The following is a 17036-nucleotide window of genomic DNA, read 5'->3' as shown; positions in this document are numbered from 1 at the left end:
CCCCCCCCCTAAGAACTCAAGAACGGTATGTCGTATGACCACCAAATTTTCAGAGAATAGTGTACTAGTAAAAATCTATCATATCAACAATTTTTATGCTATTATGACGTAATATGACGTCATTATGACGTCATTAATGTGATTTTATTGGCCAAAACCGTCTAAATAGGTTTTTCCCTGAAAACTAAATGGTATTCAACATAACTGTACCAAAAGTGTTAATGACAGAATATTAGGGTGTACTAAGTCTTATGTTGCCCATAGCAACACCGGTGACGTCATAAAATGACGTCATGCATATTTAAGATATCCGCCATCTTGGATCATCAATCTTGAATTTTCAAAAATATTTTTTTTTCATGATAAAGCCTAAAATACACTGTAAACATACTAAAGACCTTCATTTACACCTTTTTTGGAAAAAGAAATGGAAGTATTGATGAAATTTTAATGAAAATAACCTGTATATACCTGTTTTAATGATATGGTCCGCCATCTTGGATTTTGGCCAATGACGTCATCAAATTAGCATAAATTATGCATATTTAATGATGAAATTTACATAAAATTATCAGGGATGTTATTAATATTAGAAACCATGAGTAACTTGACATAAAACCCATAAAACTCTATTGTTGAAACAAAAAGTACTAAATTTAGCAACACAAAAAATTATTATCTTATTCCAATGATAGAGAATTGTTGCCAACAATATTTTAGGAAAAGTCACCAAGTTTGGCCGTTCTACGGCTAGCCGTTCAGACGCTAGGTGACATCAAAGTTGCCGCGGGCACTTTTAGCCCCCCCCCCGGTCTAGGTAGGGTTAATAGTGGAAAGTTAATTTTATAGAGCATTTTAAGTAGTTCTCACCTGCTTGTGGCCACTTTTGGTTGGGTTTTGCTTGTAGCATCTATATATATACTAACAGTGTCAGAGTATCTCATTACCTGAATGTCTAACCTACAATGTAATTTGTATTGGAGTTAACTGCCCTTACGTCATCAGCAACCGAATTGCATGCATACCTCTTCATCACGGAAGACGCCTTCGCCAGAACCTGTTGGGGGGTCCAAATAAAGGAGCTACATTGGAAAAAAAGACAGATGTGGTGTTGTAGACAAACATGATCAAATGTGTACCTGACAAATTAGAACTAATGTCCATGACACCCACCCAGTGTACTGTATATTAAAAATGTACATGTTTATACCACAAACATTTCTATAAAATGTTGGAGAGCACATTCCTTTAGAAATGTCACAATTTCGTAGCAAGTGATATTCAAATAAGGAGAGGGTTTTGCTTAAAAGTACATTTATGAATGTACACCTGTAGCATCAAGGCTTTGATAGTGATTTTCACAGTAATGTCTTAACAACAATGGGGCGCCATCACTGTTTACGTCACATGGTTCGACAATGATCAAGCAGCTGTCCTCATTTCCGCTCGTGGAAACAATGTTGATTGAGCGTCGCAAGAAGTCGGCTGTGGCCTTCACAACGATATGGTCTGCCCAGGCGCCATTCTCTGCCATCTTGATTAGGTACTCCTCCAGGCTGACCCCTGGTGTGGGGATGAAGGATGCTATGGGCTCACCATCAGCCTGGGAGGATATATAATTCTGCAAACAATCATTAAATGTCCCCAAATCCGCCTGTAATCTTGCTGTGATGGCGGAATTGGGGAGATATCCTCTTAGACTTGAAGCCTCTCTCAACGCCATCAAACATTTCATTAGAATACGCCAGAACGTGCCAGCTGATAGTCTCTCAGCAGATGCCCTTCTGTGTCAGCTTGAGCTGGACACATCAGGTGCTAAATGCTGGGCTTCTGGAGTTCGCAAGACGCTAGAGGAATGTGGTTTTGCCTTTGTCTGGAATTAGCCAATGTCCTCTGTTTTGAATCCCTCTCAAATTATTCCATCCATCCACCAACGTTTAAAAGACATGTATTTTCAATCTTCCACAATGGAGATGCGTAACAACAACAAGCTAAGAACATATAGATTATTAAAAAACGATTACCTCGAGGAGGATTATCTAAAGATTCCTAACATCAAACACAGAACAGCCATCACGAAACTCCGGATTAGCTCCCACAAACTCCACATAGAAAAAGGCAGACACAACCACATTCCCTTGCAGCAAAGAATTTGCCGATATTGTGATTTAGATAAGATAGAAGACGAGTGTCATTTTGTTGTAGATTGCTCTTTATACAATAGCGAGCGAAATATTCTTTTTAACTGTATTCAAAATAAGTTTCCTAGTTTTAAATATTTGAATAGTTTAGAAAAATTTATATATCTTATGAAATTAGACAAGCCGTGTTTTGTAAGTTCTATATGTTCATTCATCTACAATTGTTTTATGAAGCGAGAAGAAGTCGATCCTGTAAACAATAGTATTATTTAGTTTGTCTTCATGACCTGTACTTAGCTCGAAAGAGCATAAATGTGCAATAAAGGTCTTTCATTCATTCAATAATATGTATAGCGATAAATGGTAAAAAAACGTCATATTTCTTTACTTCATTCTTTTCTCTAAACAAAATCTATTCTAAACAAAACAATGACAAAAAAACAGTATTACCTGGTGCAGTAATTGACATTGTTTCACTTGTGGAAATATATGGGACGAGTGCTGGTCCAGTATGATGAGCACAGGGTCTTGAGAAATGTAGTGGACAAAGAAAGCTCAAGGGTAAGGGAAAAAGTTCCTGCCAGCAGCAATGCAAGTGCAAGTTCAAGTGAGATCAGTGAGACAGATACTGGGAGAGGGGCATCTGACTCAGGAAAAAAGCTGGTAATCATGGAGCAACAAGATGAAGAAATCGCCGCGTTTTTCGAAGCGCATTCCGCGTTTTTCGTCATGACTACAAAAACAAAGTTAAAAAAACGCGTGGCTGAGTGAGGAAAGACTCGGCCTGACCCGTAAGTATTATATATTTCCTCTTTATAATTCCCTCCAGGTGTCTATTCTCTGGTACATTTTAAACTTCGTCATTTCCTGCAGGCAGGTGTTCATTGTCCTGTGATTGTCATTGTACATTGTTGTAATGTTTCACTTGTATCTATTTGTAATTCAGCTGATCAGATCTTTAATCGCTTCAAAACAATCCGCACTGACTACTTCAAGCTGAAGAGAAAAGTTGCGGGGAAGTCAGGTGATGGACCCCTTTGCAGGGGTTTAACTTGCGGCGCTACAAGTTCCTTGATGCGCATTACAAGGGCAGGGAGCCGTCAACAGTATTCATCGCTATAAGGATACACAGGCATTGTGTCTTTTTAGTTTCTTTTATATATTATACGCACATTTCAAGAATATCTATATCATTGTCTTTTCTCTGGTAAAATCCTGTGACTTTTCCCCATGTCCCTGTGTTGCGTAGTAACGTTAACGCATACTGTGGCTCTCGGATAATCTAATTTCAAGTGAATAGAAAACACAGACTGAGTTGGGGTGCTAATGTACCAAGAAGTACACTTCAGTCAAATTTTCTCTTTTCAATTTGTTTCAGTTATCGTACAAATACAATGGCCTCTGACCTCTTACGCTTGATTGTAAGTTTATCTCATTTGGTTTTGTTTATCTTGAGTCTAATTTATTGAATTTTAAACGTTCGTTTCCTTTATTTTATTTTGTTTCACTGTATTGCATTTTGGCGAAGTCCAGGAAGAAAAGTGTTAGATGAATTGTATCACTAACGAGATCAGAATAAAATTTAGAAAACAGTTACAATTTAATTGTAATTGCCTTGTTTACACTTTAGATTCGGCAGCCTGAGTCCAGTTCGGATGACGTGGACAGTGCCAGTGCGAGTGCCAGTGCGGTAGCAAGTATCAGTGGCCGAGATAGAGACGATGAAAATCGAGAAATGAAGAAGAAGAAGGGGCTGTCCGATGTGATAGTGGATCTTCTGACAGACTCTCAGAAAGAGCTCCGCCTGACAAAAGCTGCTTTGGAAGCGGTACTAAAATTTAACGTTGTCGACCCATTGCTTTCAATGAAGTTTTGCATTGAATCAAATACATTCTTGTCGAGTAAGATTTCCACAGATACGTGTTAATACTGTGTTAATACAACAGGCTTTAAGGATTGCAAGTGCCGGCCCCAGCGACAGCATTGGCAAGGAGCAAGCAATCTGGGCTCAGTGGCTGACCAGCCTGCACGAGGACATTCCGGCACATCTATGGAGGGAGGAGGCGTTTTCTCTCACCATGCGGTACACAACTACTACGCAGTAAACAGGAATCCTTCTATGTTGTCATACTGGCAGTCGTCGATGCAAGTTACAAGTTTTTGTGGGTAGATGACTCCTGTTACACATACCACAGTCAGAGTCGGAACCCGGGGTGCCGAAATCTACCCACAAAAACTTGTAACTTGCATCGACAACTGCCAGTATGACAACAGAGAAGGATCCCTTGTAGTTGTAGTTCCTGAGGGTTCCTGACTTTTTAGGCTTTTTGATAGCCACATGCTTGCCATCTATGGCTCCACACACATGGGGGAAATTCAATCGTTCTTGGAAGCACTGGGCTACATGGCGCCACTGGTCTGGGGTAGTAGGGGTGTTGAAAACCTCTCCGGCATATGATGTCGGCACCCCGGGTTCCGACTCTGACTGTGGTATCTTTAACAGGAGTCAGTTTGAAAAGTCGCTTTCCCGTGGCACCAGACCCTCCAGACCCTGAGGCACTCCCTTACATAGGCTACTTCATTGTCGGTGACCATGCCTTTCCCCTACGTCCATACCTCTTGAAACCTTACGCTAAGCGCTTCCTCAGCGTCGAAGAGAGAGTTTAATTACCGGACCTCACGGACCAGGCACGTGGTCGAAAATGCGTTTGTAATCATGGTCATGCATGTCTGATGCATGCTCACCACCTTGGCGGCTGTAGCTCCAGATACTGCTATAGACATCACCGAAGCATGCTTCGCGCTCCATAACATCATGCGGATCCGCTATCCGGGCCTGCAGAACCTGAACCTTGAAGACGAGCATCATAATCTCGTGCCTGGAGCCTAGAGAACCGAGGACGTCATGAAGGAGGTGGAAGACGAGGCACGGGGACCACGTGCCACAGCAGAAGACACTTAGGGCCTACTTTCAAAAGTACTTCAACAGTGACGCTGGAAGTGTACCATGGCAACTCCGTGCTATTGATAACAAAACGACTGAATATCGTTACTTCTGATGACGTTTGGACTGAAAGTAAATGACTATGATAACTTCTTCTTCCATTTTATTAGGAAGAAATATGGTGTTATAAGAGATAATGTACTGACACATTTCATTTCTCTTATGATCTGTTTTTAATAACCTGGCAAGGTTTTTTTGGTCATAATGACTTGTCTTGCACTGTTTCCTTTTTTCCCTTTTATTGTTGCACCATATTGCAGATTGAAGAAATAAATATGATATACAGTAAATGCCATGTCTTTATTGTAACAATCACGGTAAACAAAGCTAGCTTGTTCGATGAACGAAAACAACTTATACATCAGGTATGCCATCATTATGGCGACGGTTATGTCGAGTCAAAGTTTGTTGAGGATAAGGGCACCCGTTACCATCCCGGTACATGCAGTCGCACTTTCAACCGTTACGATTTGTTCAATATAGCCGTAAAAAGAAAGAAAGCTATGAAGTCATGAACTGTCAGTAAAAGTTGCTCTACTTCTGGTTACTCTTAGACTGCGCCTGACTCTGTGTCGACTTGCCAGGTCCTTCATCTTGGACGGAGCCTGCACTTGTGAAACCGATGGAGACGGGTGTCCCTGGCTGAGACTCTTGGGCAATTCCAAAACCCTCGAAGCTCAGTCCCCCTGAGCTGACGTTCTGTAGGGCGGCCATCGCTGAGCAGAGTGGTGAAGACTCAGGCTACGTGCTGGCGGTGGCAGAGGGTTCTTTGGACTTGGTGGTGTCTATAGAAGACAAAAAGAAAAACAATAGGCACAAAGTCAAAATGTGCGAGCACATTAACTTGTTTTATTAAGCATACCTGTTCAATTAATTTGAAAAAAAAAACGTAGATAGTAACGACGATCAAAATAAACAGAGAACGACACCTTCACAACATTCAGTTTGCCGCGGTGTGACCTTTAACCTAAAGAGTAATACCCATCTTCCTGTGCGAACCCTTTGTAACGAGCCTCGCTTTGGTGGTGGGTTTTGTTGCCATACCCTCCCTGTTTGATTCCATGGCGAAAGGTGCCAAAAAAGTAAGTGCATAAACATCGGGCTACGCCCAGCACATCACCTTGGGTGCAGGGGGCAATACCATTGAACGAGCCATTCCCCCTATGATTGTTTTCAAAGGAACGCAGTTCCGCCTATCTCTGCTTCCTAGCCCCTGATGTGGTTACCTGGTGCTACGTACACGTGTGCAAAGAATGGATATATGAACGTAAAGCTGTTCAAAGAGTATATAAAAAAATATGGTCCCTAACGTACCTGGAATCCTCAAAAACCCGGTGCTCAACATACTGGACTAGCACTCGTCCCATATTTTTCCACAAGTCATTTACTTCACCAAGTAATATTTTTTCGTCATTGTTTTGTTTAGAATAGATTTTGTTTAGAGAAAAGATGAAGTAAAGAAATATGACGTTTTTTTTACCATTTATCACAATACCTATTCTTACACATCCTCCCAGGCTGATGGTGAGCCCATAGCATCCTTCATCCCCACACCAGGGGTCAGCCTGGAGGAGTACCTGATCAAGATGGCAGAGAACATGTGGTGCCTGGGCAGACCATATCGTTGTGCAGGCCACAGCCGACTTCTTGCAACGCACAGTCAACTGTTTCCTCGAGCAGAGATGAGGAAAACTGCTTTATCATTGTCGAACCATGTATTGGAAACAGTGATGGCGCCCCATTGTTGTCGGGACATTACTGTGAAAATTACTATCAAAGCCTTGACGCTACAGGTATACTATCATAAATATGAAGATATTAAAATGCCTCAGTCTTTCAAACTGGATTTGAATATTTAATCTGTAAACGTTTCAAGTGTCAATCCGACACTTTTCACCAGTACAAGTGAGGGATTGGATTTACGGAACGAGAATCAAGTTCTAAATAACAAAACAAAAAACAAAGATTCTAAGGAAGATTCCATAAATATACTTTTAAGCAAGACCTTCTCCTTATTTGAATAACACTTGCTACAAGATTGTGACATTTCCGAAGGAATGTGCTCGCCAAGATTTTCTAGAAATATTTGTGGCATAAACATGTACATTTCGAATATGCAGTGCACTGGGTGGGTGTCACGGACATGAGTTCTAACTTGTCAGGTAACGTTACACATTTGATCATGTTTGTCTACAACACCACATCTGTGTTTTTTTCCAATGTAGCTCCTTTATTTGGACCCCCCAACAGGTTCTGGCGAAGGCGTCTTCCGTGATAAGGAGGTATGCATGCAATTCGGTTGCTGATGACGTAAGGGCAGTTAACTCCAATACAAATTACATTGTATGTTGATGTAGGTTAGACAGCCAAGTAATAAAATACCCTGAAACTACAAGCAAAATCCAGCCAAAAGTGGCCACAAGCAGGTAAGAAAACATCAACCCCTCCTCCAGTGGATCAAAAATGGCCGATAGGTAGTCAATCTCCTCTGACATCTTCTCCCTTATCTGGCACTAACAACCTTACTAAGCACAGGGATGTGACTGACACCTCCACAGATGAGCCAGAAAGGCTGAACAACAGGCCACTCTGATTAAAATGGTGGAGCAGTTCCTGCAAAGCCAAAACGGAACAGCCACATCCCAGAGCAGCAGAGGAACAGCAACACCCCACACCAGCGGAGGAACAGCCACACCCCAGAGCAGCAGGGGGAAGAGCCACATCTCAGAGCAGCAGGGGAACAGTCACACCCAGAGCAGCGGAGGAACAGCCACACCCCAGAGCAGCAGGGGAACAGTCACACCCCACAGCAGCGGAGGAACAGCCACACCCCACAGCAGCAGAGGAACAGCCACATCCTAGAGCAGCGGAGTCCAAAGCACTGGGGTAAAAAGGAGGTTGGGCAGACATGTAAATGGCTACAGCCTGGAAAGGAGAAAGATAACCTGGATGTGAGCACAGTCCAAGCGTTACGGACTACTGCCAATAACCCTGCCCATTTTGCTGTCCTGTGTGCTAGAAGAATGTTTTCTGGACCTACATTAGTCAGCAGAAATGTAAGGGGAAACAAGGGAAACTGCGGCTAGACGAAAGTAAAGTAGAGAAGATCCAAGATTATGTGAGAAGGCATTACGGCTTGGACAAAAAAGCTTTCGAATCAACCTGGCGTAACTGTAGAAGCCGTATCGACTCATGGGGCAGGCACCTTAAACAAATGGGTGTTCCTGAGGAGGAAACTGAGCTGTGACATGCACAGCAGTAATATTCATACATGTATTTTCAAACATGGGACTAAATGACGTGTACTTTTAAACATGGGACTAAATGACATGTACTTTCAAACAAGGGACTATGTACATGTACTTGATTTTTTAAAATAAATTATTTCTCTTCGAACAAAAAATTGTAAGTTTTCAACTTGTTCAAATCTGTTAATTGCTGCACCGAATTTTTTGAAGAAACAAACATATTGAGTTCATTGTTGGATTGAAAGTAGGTAAGCAAAACCACTATCACAATCAGACGTGCGCACCCATCTCTGTGGCTGTTCCTACGAAAGATGAAGGACGAGGAAAGGCTGACGAAGGTAACGATTGCAAAAGCAGACAGAGGCGATCCACCCCCCACCCCCTAGGAAGAGAAAGTGGCGGATCTTAGAGCGGCGTATTCGCAGGCTAAAGAGAGAGTACAATAGAGGTGAAAGATCCCCTTAAAACTTATGTGTAATATGTTAAGTGACCTTGTTTTTACAAGAGACCCACCACCAATTGCTGACCTTCATTCCAGGTTGGAGTGGGGTTTGTGTTAGTTAGTTTGACTCTGTTTAGGATACATTTTTTAAAAATATTTTTGTATGAATCGAGGGTGTTTTTGAAGGATATTTAACACAAACGTAGAATAACAAGCCCTACCTATACCCGACTAAATCTGCGTTGTTTGTTTTTTGTTTGTTTTAGACTCGGACTGGATGTTAATGTCGCATACTATTTTTTTTTCTTTCAGTGACAATATATTTCGTGAAAATTTCCTTCGAGATCATTACACTCAATACATTTACAATTTATTATTTGGTGTTTGAACATAGCCATAATCGCGTTGAAAAAAGGGGTCGTCGTATTAAACATAGGGGTGTCGTAACATAGGGCTGTCGTAACATAGGGGTGTCGTAACATAGGGATGTCGTAACATAGGGATGTCGTAACATAGGGCCGACACCAATGCAGCTGTCATAAACTGTGAGGAAAACAGAACTGTTCACATGGGTCCCCCTGGTCCGTCACACACTTCTCACACACTGCAGTCCCTACAGGAAGAGTGGGGAGACTTGCTCAAGAACCAATGGGAAAATTGGCAGTAAACAACTTCATCATCTGAGCTCACTATCCACTGTCTATCACCCACAGACTCAAAATGTGTCTTCAGCCGACTTGACCTGGACAATACAGATCTAGATAAAGACTGTAACTGAACACTGTTGGGATTGGTTACCAGATACTGTTTCTCATGTCACACATTTGGAAACAATTCTTCATCTTATCCATGATGGGGTAGTGTGTAATGGTTGTAGCTACTAGTATGACAAATATAAAGATGTAGTTAAAGGAAATGACAGTGTCCGTATTTTGAAAGAAAACGACAGCCAGATCACTGCCAATGTAGAGTGTTACTTAGGCGAACAGAAATGCATCAGAAGTCAGCACAGCATGCGTATTATTTTTCCCTAGTGGTTCTACTAGTAGTAGTACAATTTCAGGTGAGCACGGCACCACGAGAAAATGTTAAATTCGTCCATTTCCGTCTCAACCTCGCTGATCTCCAAGGTCACATCGTCACAACCTGATGGTCGGCAAAATTCGGCTTCGCAATTGAATCGTTAATGGCAGCGCGAATACAAATATGTCCAAGCAAGCATCTCTGCTACGATTTCTGAAGAGCCCGAATCCAGGGCGTGGTTTAACGTTCCGGCGTAATGACAGAAGCGGCAAAACCGTTATCCCGTGGCCCTCGTGAGAGGTCGAAGAAGCGGATGAACCGGAATATTGTGAGCGGGAAGAGGAAGAAACACACATTTCCTGCGCCGAACTAGAGGGGGGAGGGGAGTACCCATGTGCTCGGCCCCGAAGAAGATAACAATAACAACATCCCCCATGAAATACCCGGGACCTCCTCAGGTTTCAGTGACGTAATTTTGAAAGAAGTAATTTTTAGTGAAGTTTAGCGACACCAATCAGCCTGTCAATCAAAGACTAGCAACCGCCAGGAAACACTTATTCACTCAATTGGAAGAAAGGGCTTTCCTGCGGTTTGGTCTGTTGGCACCTGCAGCCATGCTTCGTTTAGTTTATACGTGTGGATTTGGTCGCGCCGTTTTAAATCAAGTATTATGTAATAAAAGTCTTAAATCGTGCATCCGGCTTTTGTATCTTTACTTGGAGGGAACTTAGAGTTCGCAGACAGTGCCAAGTTTCGACAGACCGGCCTAGAAGTGCACAAGACAATCTTTAGTTCACTGAGGGGTACGAAAAGGTGCAGGCACATTGACCACTTTTCTTTGGCTGTTTTTAAAGCACTGCCCGACCAGGAACGAGCTCTGCATCGTTTTAAAAATTGTACACAGTGTCTCGAACCAAAACACACACCGTTCAGCGCTTTGTGGCCAAATACAAATGTGTACCATAACGGTGTAAACAACGCTAGGTCTACGGACTCTGCTGGACAGCTCTACAATCAATCAACAAGCATTTCGAAGCCACACGCAATATCCCATTTGGCTCAGCCCTGACAAAAGTTCAACGTTAAACTCAGCCATGAGCTAAATTGCAGACTTCTAACACGTGTATGTATGTTTGTTCAGTTGGACCACTATGAACGACAGAAATGGCCAAGATGCCTTTATACAAGGAACCCAACAAAAACAGAAAAATCCCTATACTAACAGGGTCGGCCACTGGGCAGAGGTGATGAGGAGGAACTATCGAGTTAACGATGATGCTACAGAGGACAGCCTTCCAGAACTAACATGTACAGTGGAAGAGCTCATTGTACAAGCCACAGATAAAACCCTGCCGGATGTCTGACCATCAGCCATACAAGGTTGACCACGGAGGACCGGCAACAACTACTAGCAGGGCAGTGGTTGTTGAAGCACATCAATTGTACCCAGCACCTATAGCTACTAAAGGATGAGTATCCTCTCGTGGATGGTTTTTGGGACACAAGAGTGGAAACAGTGTGCTTTACGTGCAGAGCTGGTGATCCGATTTTATGCATGAAAGCACTTGGAACATTTCCAATAGTGATCCAGTTTTTCACAGTGTAAAAAAGTATCAACACCTAATGTTCTCAACTACTCATTGGTAACACACCTGCAGGCAAAAGCCTGATGACTGTTGCCATTCTTTATGCAGGTATTGTAAAAGTTCCTGTTGTAGCACTGAAGTGCCAGCACAAACATTCTTCAGAACAACCTCCAGTTGGCGAGTCAGCAAGTCTGGCGGAGGAAAAAAAAGACCACCGAAGAACCACTCATCGTGGGGGTTAAGGGCTGGGCTGATAGTCCCAGTCACTATGCGAAGTACGGATCTTACACCATGATGGGTGCGAACATTTCGAGATGAGGAACTCAAGGTTGCTATCAACACAAACAACGGGGTGAAGCGCCAAAAGCATAACCCAAATCATTCTCATTTGCAAGGATACGAGAACTGCAGCCTTAGCAAGATGCTGACCGTAGTGATCAATGACTTCCTACCAGACACCAATCGAAAGTAAGCTGAAACAAGACTGGTGTCCCTAGTGCTGAATGACACACCAAAAGACTGTTCTCCCTTGCTCTGAATGTAAAGACGTATGAAAGAAATAATGTCTGTGGTTTCTGAGCAGTTTTTAGTTTGAGCCATACTTAAAAAAATTCTGAGTGGTGCAGGTAAAATTTATCTGTTGCAGGTAATTTTCAATGTGGCCTGCATCAGTGCAGGTATGTAGAAAAAAACATGTTAGGCTCTGATAACCATTAACACTAACTGTTTGTGTCACTACCAGCTGATGGGACCCAGGCTTCCACTGGCTGCAAAGTCTGACAACGCAAGGGTAGCAGCATGACACCCTCCAAAGAGCTGACAGCAGGATGAGAGACAGTGGGACCCTGAAGCGACACTGTGCAGGTTCAAGAAGCCCTGTGTTCTGAGGTTGCCTGGACATCCCACATGGTGCAGACTGTGGTTCAGAAATTAACTCAGCAGTGTACGCAAGGGATGCATCGGGACAAGTCTGACTAGAGGACTGCCCATTGCACTACAGCACATGTAGGAATATGCCTGGAAAAGTTCATCTCTAACAGGCTTTTCTAACTTCAACACAAGTGCATGGACACTCTTGTAGTCATTTAATACAATAGTAAGAGCAGGGGTGTGTTTGACTGCTGTTGCACTTGGTGCAGAGTTGCTAACCACCATAATATGCATGCTACGCGCAAGTGCAATGTGAGCAGTAAGTGTAGTATACTTCTGATCCAAAGGGAGGCCGCTGGGAATGTGGCCCGCACACAGTAAATAACCTTTGCCTCTCCCGTAGGGACGGTAGGTCCTGAAAGAGGGGATTTCCATTTGGGGTGTGTTTGTTTTAGCAGAAGTGATCTGCTGAAATGTAAAATTGAGTGTATCCTTCAGCAAATTTGTCTTTTTGCTGTTGGGAACTTTACCCCTTGATTTACCCTAAATTCTGAGGGGATTGTCTGAGGGGAATAATCTGGGTAAGAAACGAAGTCACAATCACCATTTGTGAAAAGCCTTTTCTTAACAGTTCGGATGTGCAGGATGCACCGGAAATCATAAAACAGTCTCAGCTGTATATGAGCTAAGTCAGATTAGGAAGCACAATTGTGGAAACTTTTATCCTGTTATGTACGTTGTGAATGTCAATCTGCTGTAACTTACATGTAGTAGCCATTGTTAACTGTATACTCAAAACATGCTGAACCCTTTCTCATGTAGCATCTTTTCTATTTCTTCTTTATATACTTTTTGTCGCTAGCCAAGATTATTACTAGTATTACTTTATCAATTTTCCGAAACACATTTTCCTGTATGCTTTAATTTCATACATATACATGCAAATCTGTAGTAAAACTGTTTATGGACCCATGTCTGGCCAATCTGATAACACCAAAGATTGCTACTGTAACTCCGTAGACAGTACAGCCAGCAACGTGCACTTGTCCCGGGTGATGATGCCAAACTAATCAAAAAGTTTGGTATCTAAAACCAGGACAATGTTCTTAAACTGGGAATCGCCAATTTCGAGACAGGAGGCAAAACTCCAGGATTATTATTTCTTGTTAATTCTCCAAAAGGCATATTCATTGTGCTGTTTCCATTTCCATACATATATTTGTAGTAAAACTGTTAATGGACCCATGTCTGGCCAATCTGACAACACCAAAGATTGCTACTGTAACGCCATAGACAGTACAGCAAGCGACGTGCGCGTGTCTTGGGTGATGATGCCAAACTACCCATTAAGTTTGGTCTCTGAAACCAGGACAATGTTCTTGAACTGGGAATCGTCCATTTCCAGACAGGAGGTCTGGTCCCTATATTTGTCATCAGTGACTTGCCTCCTTTCGTCGTTATTTATAGCACTGGCTGCATTTTATTTTATTGTGACATCCTGCATATTCTAATTTGTAAAGATCTATAATTTTCCACAAAACACTTTATTTAAAAATGTATTGGCAAAATAGCACAAATCCAAAAACACTCAACACTGAAATCCAAATTTGACATCAGACATTGTAAAAGACTCCTGCCAAGAAGAAAAATTGTAATTGTAAAGTTTCAAAATTAGCTTATTGGAGACGTAGCACGTTTTTGTATCATTCCTATAATTTTTTATCTGTAAAATGTTACATGAAACATGTGGACTCTAACACGGATCGATAGGGCAACTCGTGACAACCCTACTCCAGTTAACCGGACCAGACAGTACTCTACACACTGTAGCTGGGTGGGGAAGGGGCGGGCGGGGTCAACTCCACAGACGGCCCACACTTGGCCCTGCTTACTACCTCTACTTTTTCTACTGCACCATCTGGCGGATATGACTCTGTAGTCTTGGGAGTTGACGTCGGGTTTGGGGTCCAACCTCCCTTGTGTCTGTGCTGCCTGTGTGTGGATATTTACTGAGATGTTATAGTTTCATGTTACAGCATCCTGCAAAACATCCATTTATTTATTTATTTATTCGATTGCACATACAAAGTAAAAGCAAAATTTGCAAAACATAAGTATAACAGAAACAAATAAACATGCAGGGGTAGAGGAAAAGCCACAGGCTTGTATGAGAACTCCCCCCATGTGAACTAACATTATCATTCAGACTCTTTACATTGAACCTGACCCTTTATCACTCTAGATCTACTGATTCTATTATCTATTCTATTACCATGCCGTATTTACTCAGATTACAGCATACTCCAACAAGTTGCTAGAGGGCCCAAACTTATGTCATTTCTTCCCTACCCAAAGAGCTAGAACCAGGGGATAATGTTATGGCTGACCGTGGAAACATCTCTACCACGTGAAGAGCAAAAGATGAAGTAGATCTGCCGGAGATGTGTAATGGACTCGGACACGGACAGGTCCGTGATGGCTGATGCTCCAAAAAAGGGTGGATGGGGAAATCAGTAAACAGCAGTTGGCATTGAGAGAGCATGGGCAGATTGTAGCTTCGACTTTTGAGGGATATAAAAGCTGTTACTCATATTATCTATATCTCTGGACATGCCGGCATCTTCATAATGAAGTGGCTGATCGTTTAGCCGGTAATGCTTCGGCATTTTGGCAATATTAAATTGACTTTGGCTGACGTCATCACTAAGATTTAAAAAAATTGCCAAGAAAAAAGAAATTTTGATACAGGATGGTCAGTGGTAAGACTGAAATGAGGTGACAGAGGAAGGGTTAAACAATGTCCTCGTGGAAAAAGAAGAAGGATTGTATCTACCAGAAGAAGGCACCTTGTCGTGACATATACTTTGATAAGTTCATAATTCCTAGTACCTAAATGCAGTTTGCCGTGTCTGTATCTTCTTGACATGATTACATTTATTTGTGAATACATATCAGCAGAGACAAGTATCTCAGATAATCTGACCAAGCTATATGCAGGTCTTATGAGTCCTTCTATCATTGAACAGGAGAGACAGAATGTTATTCATTATGCTAGTAAAGTTGCAGAGGCTAACATTTTTTCTGTCCCTGTACAAAAGAGATGTCTTAGTCAGCCCTTCACATCAGTTTCTGTTTCGAAAATTCAAAAACTTATTGTTTAGAATTATTGGCCAAGAGTCTTTTAAACGTTTATCAGTTTTCAGATTTTGAGTATCCCTAGCACAAAAGCATCCCAAAGACGAAAGTCTTTTAAAACTTTCTGAACCTAAGATGACAAAATCTAGTATTTCTAAACCTGAAAGGGACAAAAAGTTAGTCTTAGAATGTTATCATAGAGCCGTTTCTTGGTCCCAACATCAAAATAAACCCTCATCTGAAATTGCCCACCTTTTAGATCTGCCCCAGCTAGGTCAATTTCTGGAGCTGCCTCGTGCCTCATGTGATGCTGATGGTGTTCCTCACAAGGGGGCTAAGTCAGCCACTACCTCATTTTTCCAGGGTTGATACACTAGTGCTTTTACTAAAATGTACCCTCTCCAATTTCTTCCCCCAATGCTCTGTTTTAGAGGGCATGTTTTTGACTAATACAGCTCCATTGGGTCAACATAAAACCTTGCTTGAGTATTCACATTTTCTGTTGTTAAAATTGGTTTTACCTTTACTCCAGTCTGGCTGTAATGAAGTCCATATTGTTTTTGATGACCCAAATGATGACAGAAATGGCCCTAGCCCAAAAGATATTGAGCGAAATAGAAGGAACTCTGCTTTTGATAGTGACAATTTGGCCTCACTTGATTTGATTTCTGACGTTACATCAACCCCTAAAGACTGGAGAAAATTTATTTCTTTGCGTTCGAATAAGCGTCTATCATCATCATAATGTTCTTATTTGTGTAGTTCTTTACTTACAGTATGTAGACCTTTTTTGAGGCAGCAACAGACAGTTTTCACAGCTGGGGCATTTGTAGATGATAAAAGGGACATGTGTTTTGTTTCTTCTATTGATGGCATCTCTCCATGTCCAGACTGTAGGTCCAATCACGAGGGAAGTGACACCCGTGTTTGGCTTCATGCTGCTTCAAGCAGATACGAAAACATATTGATTTATTCACCTGATACGGACACGTATCAGGTGGGCCTTTCTTTTGTAAGGCAGATGGGTAAAAGAATTGTGATTTTACAAAGAGCTGAACCAGGAAATTGGCAATGTCTGGATGTGAATGAGTTGCTGTCTTGTTTTGACAAGGACCCTGACCTTTCCTCCATTTCCAGAAATGTGCTACCTCATATCTTACAGTCACTGTTTATCAGTACATGGTGTGATTATGTTTCCTTTTTTGTTGGTCTTGGTAAAGTATCATTTATGAAAACTTTCTTTCAGTATTCAGAATTTATTTCTAGTGGAAGCTCTGTGAAGACTTGTGGCTCTCTTTCCTGTGTAGATAGGACACAGGATTTTTGGCCTTTGTTCGTTTAGTAGGTTGTGCGTACTTCCAAAAACATCGTTCAGCTTTTCTTAAGTATTCTTCTCCAGCCGAACATTTCAGGGAAAAGAAGGTGGAGAACAGTCTTGAGCATTGGTTACAGTTCATTAGAGGTGCCGTTTTCGAAAGAATAGAGTTTGAGGATAATAGTTTACCTTCATTTCAGTCTCTTTGGTTCCATTACGTTCATGTTGGGTTTACCTTACCTGGGCACAGGCCTTGAACAAGACTTTTCCTC

This window comes from Branchiostoma belcheri, unplaced genomic scaffold (assembly GCF_001625305.1).
Source record: "Branchiostoma belcheri isolate BF01 breed outbred unplaced genomic scaffold, Haploidv18h27 scaffold323, whole genome shotgun sequence".
In the NCBI taxonomy this organism is placed as follows: domain Eukaryota; kingdom Metazoa; phylum Chordata; class Leptocardii; order Amphioxiformes; family Branchiostomatidae; genus Branchiostoma; species Branchiostoma belcheri.
This window is presented reverse-complemented; position numbering follows the sequence as displayed.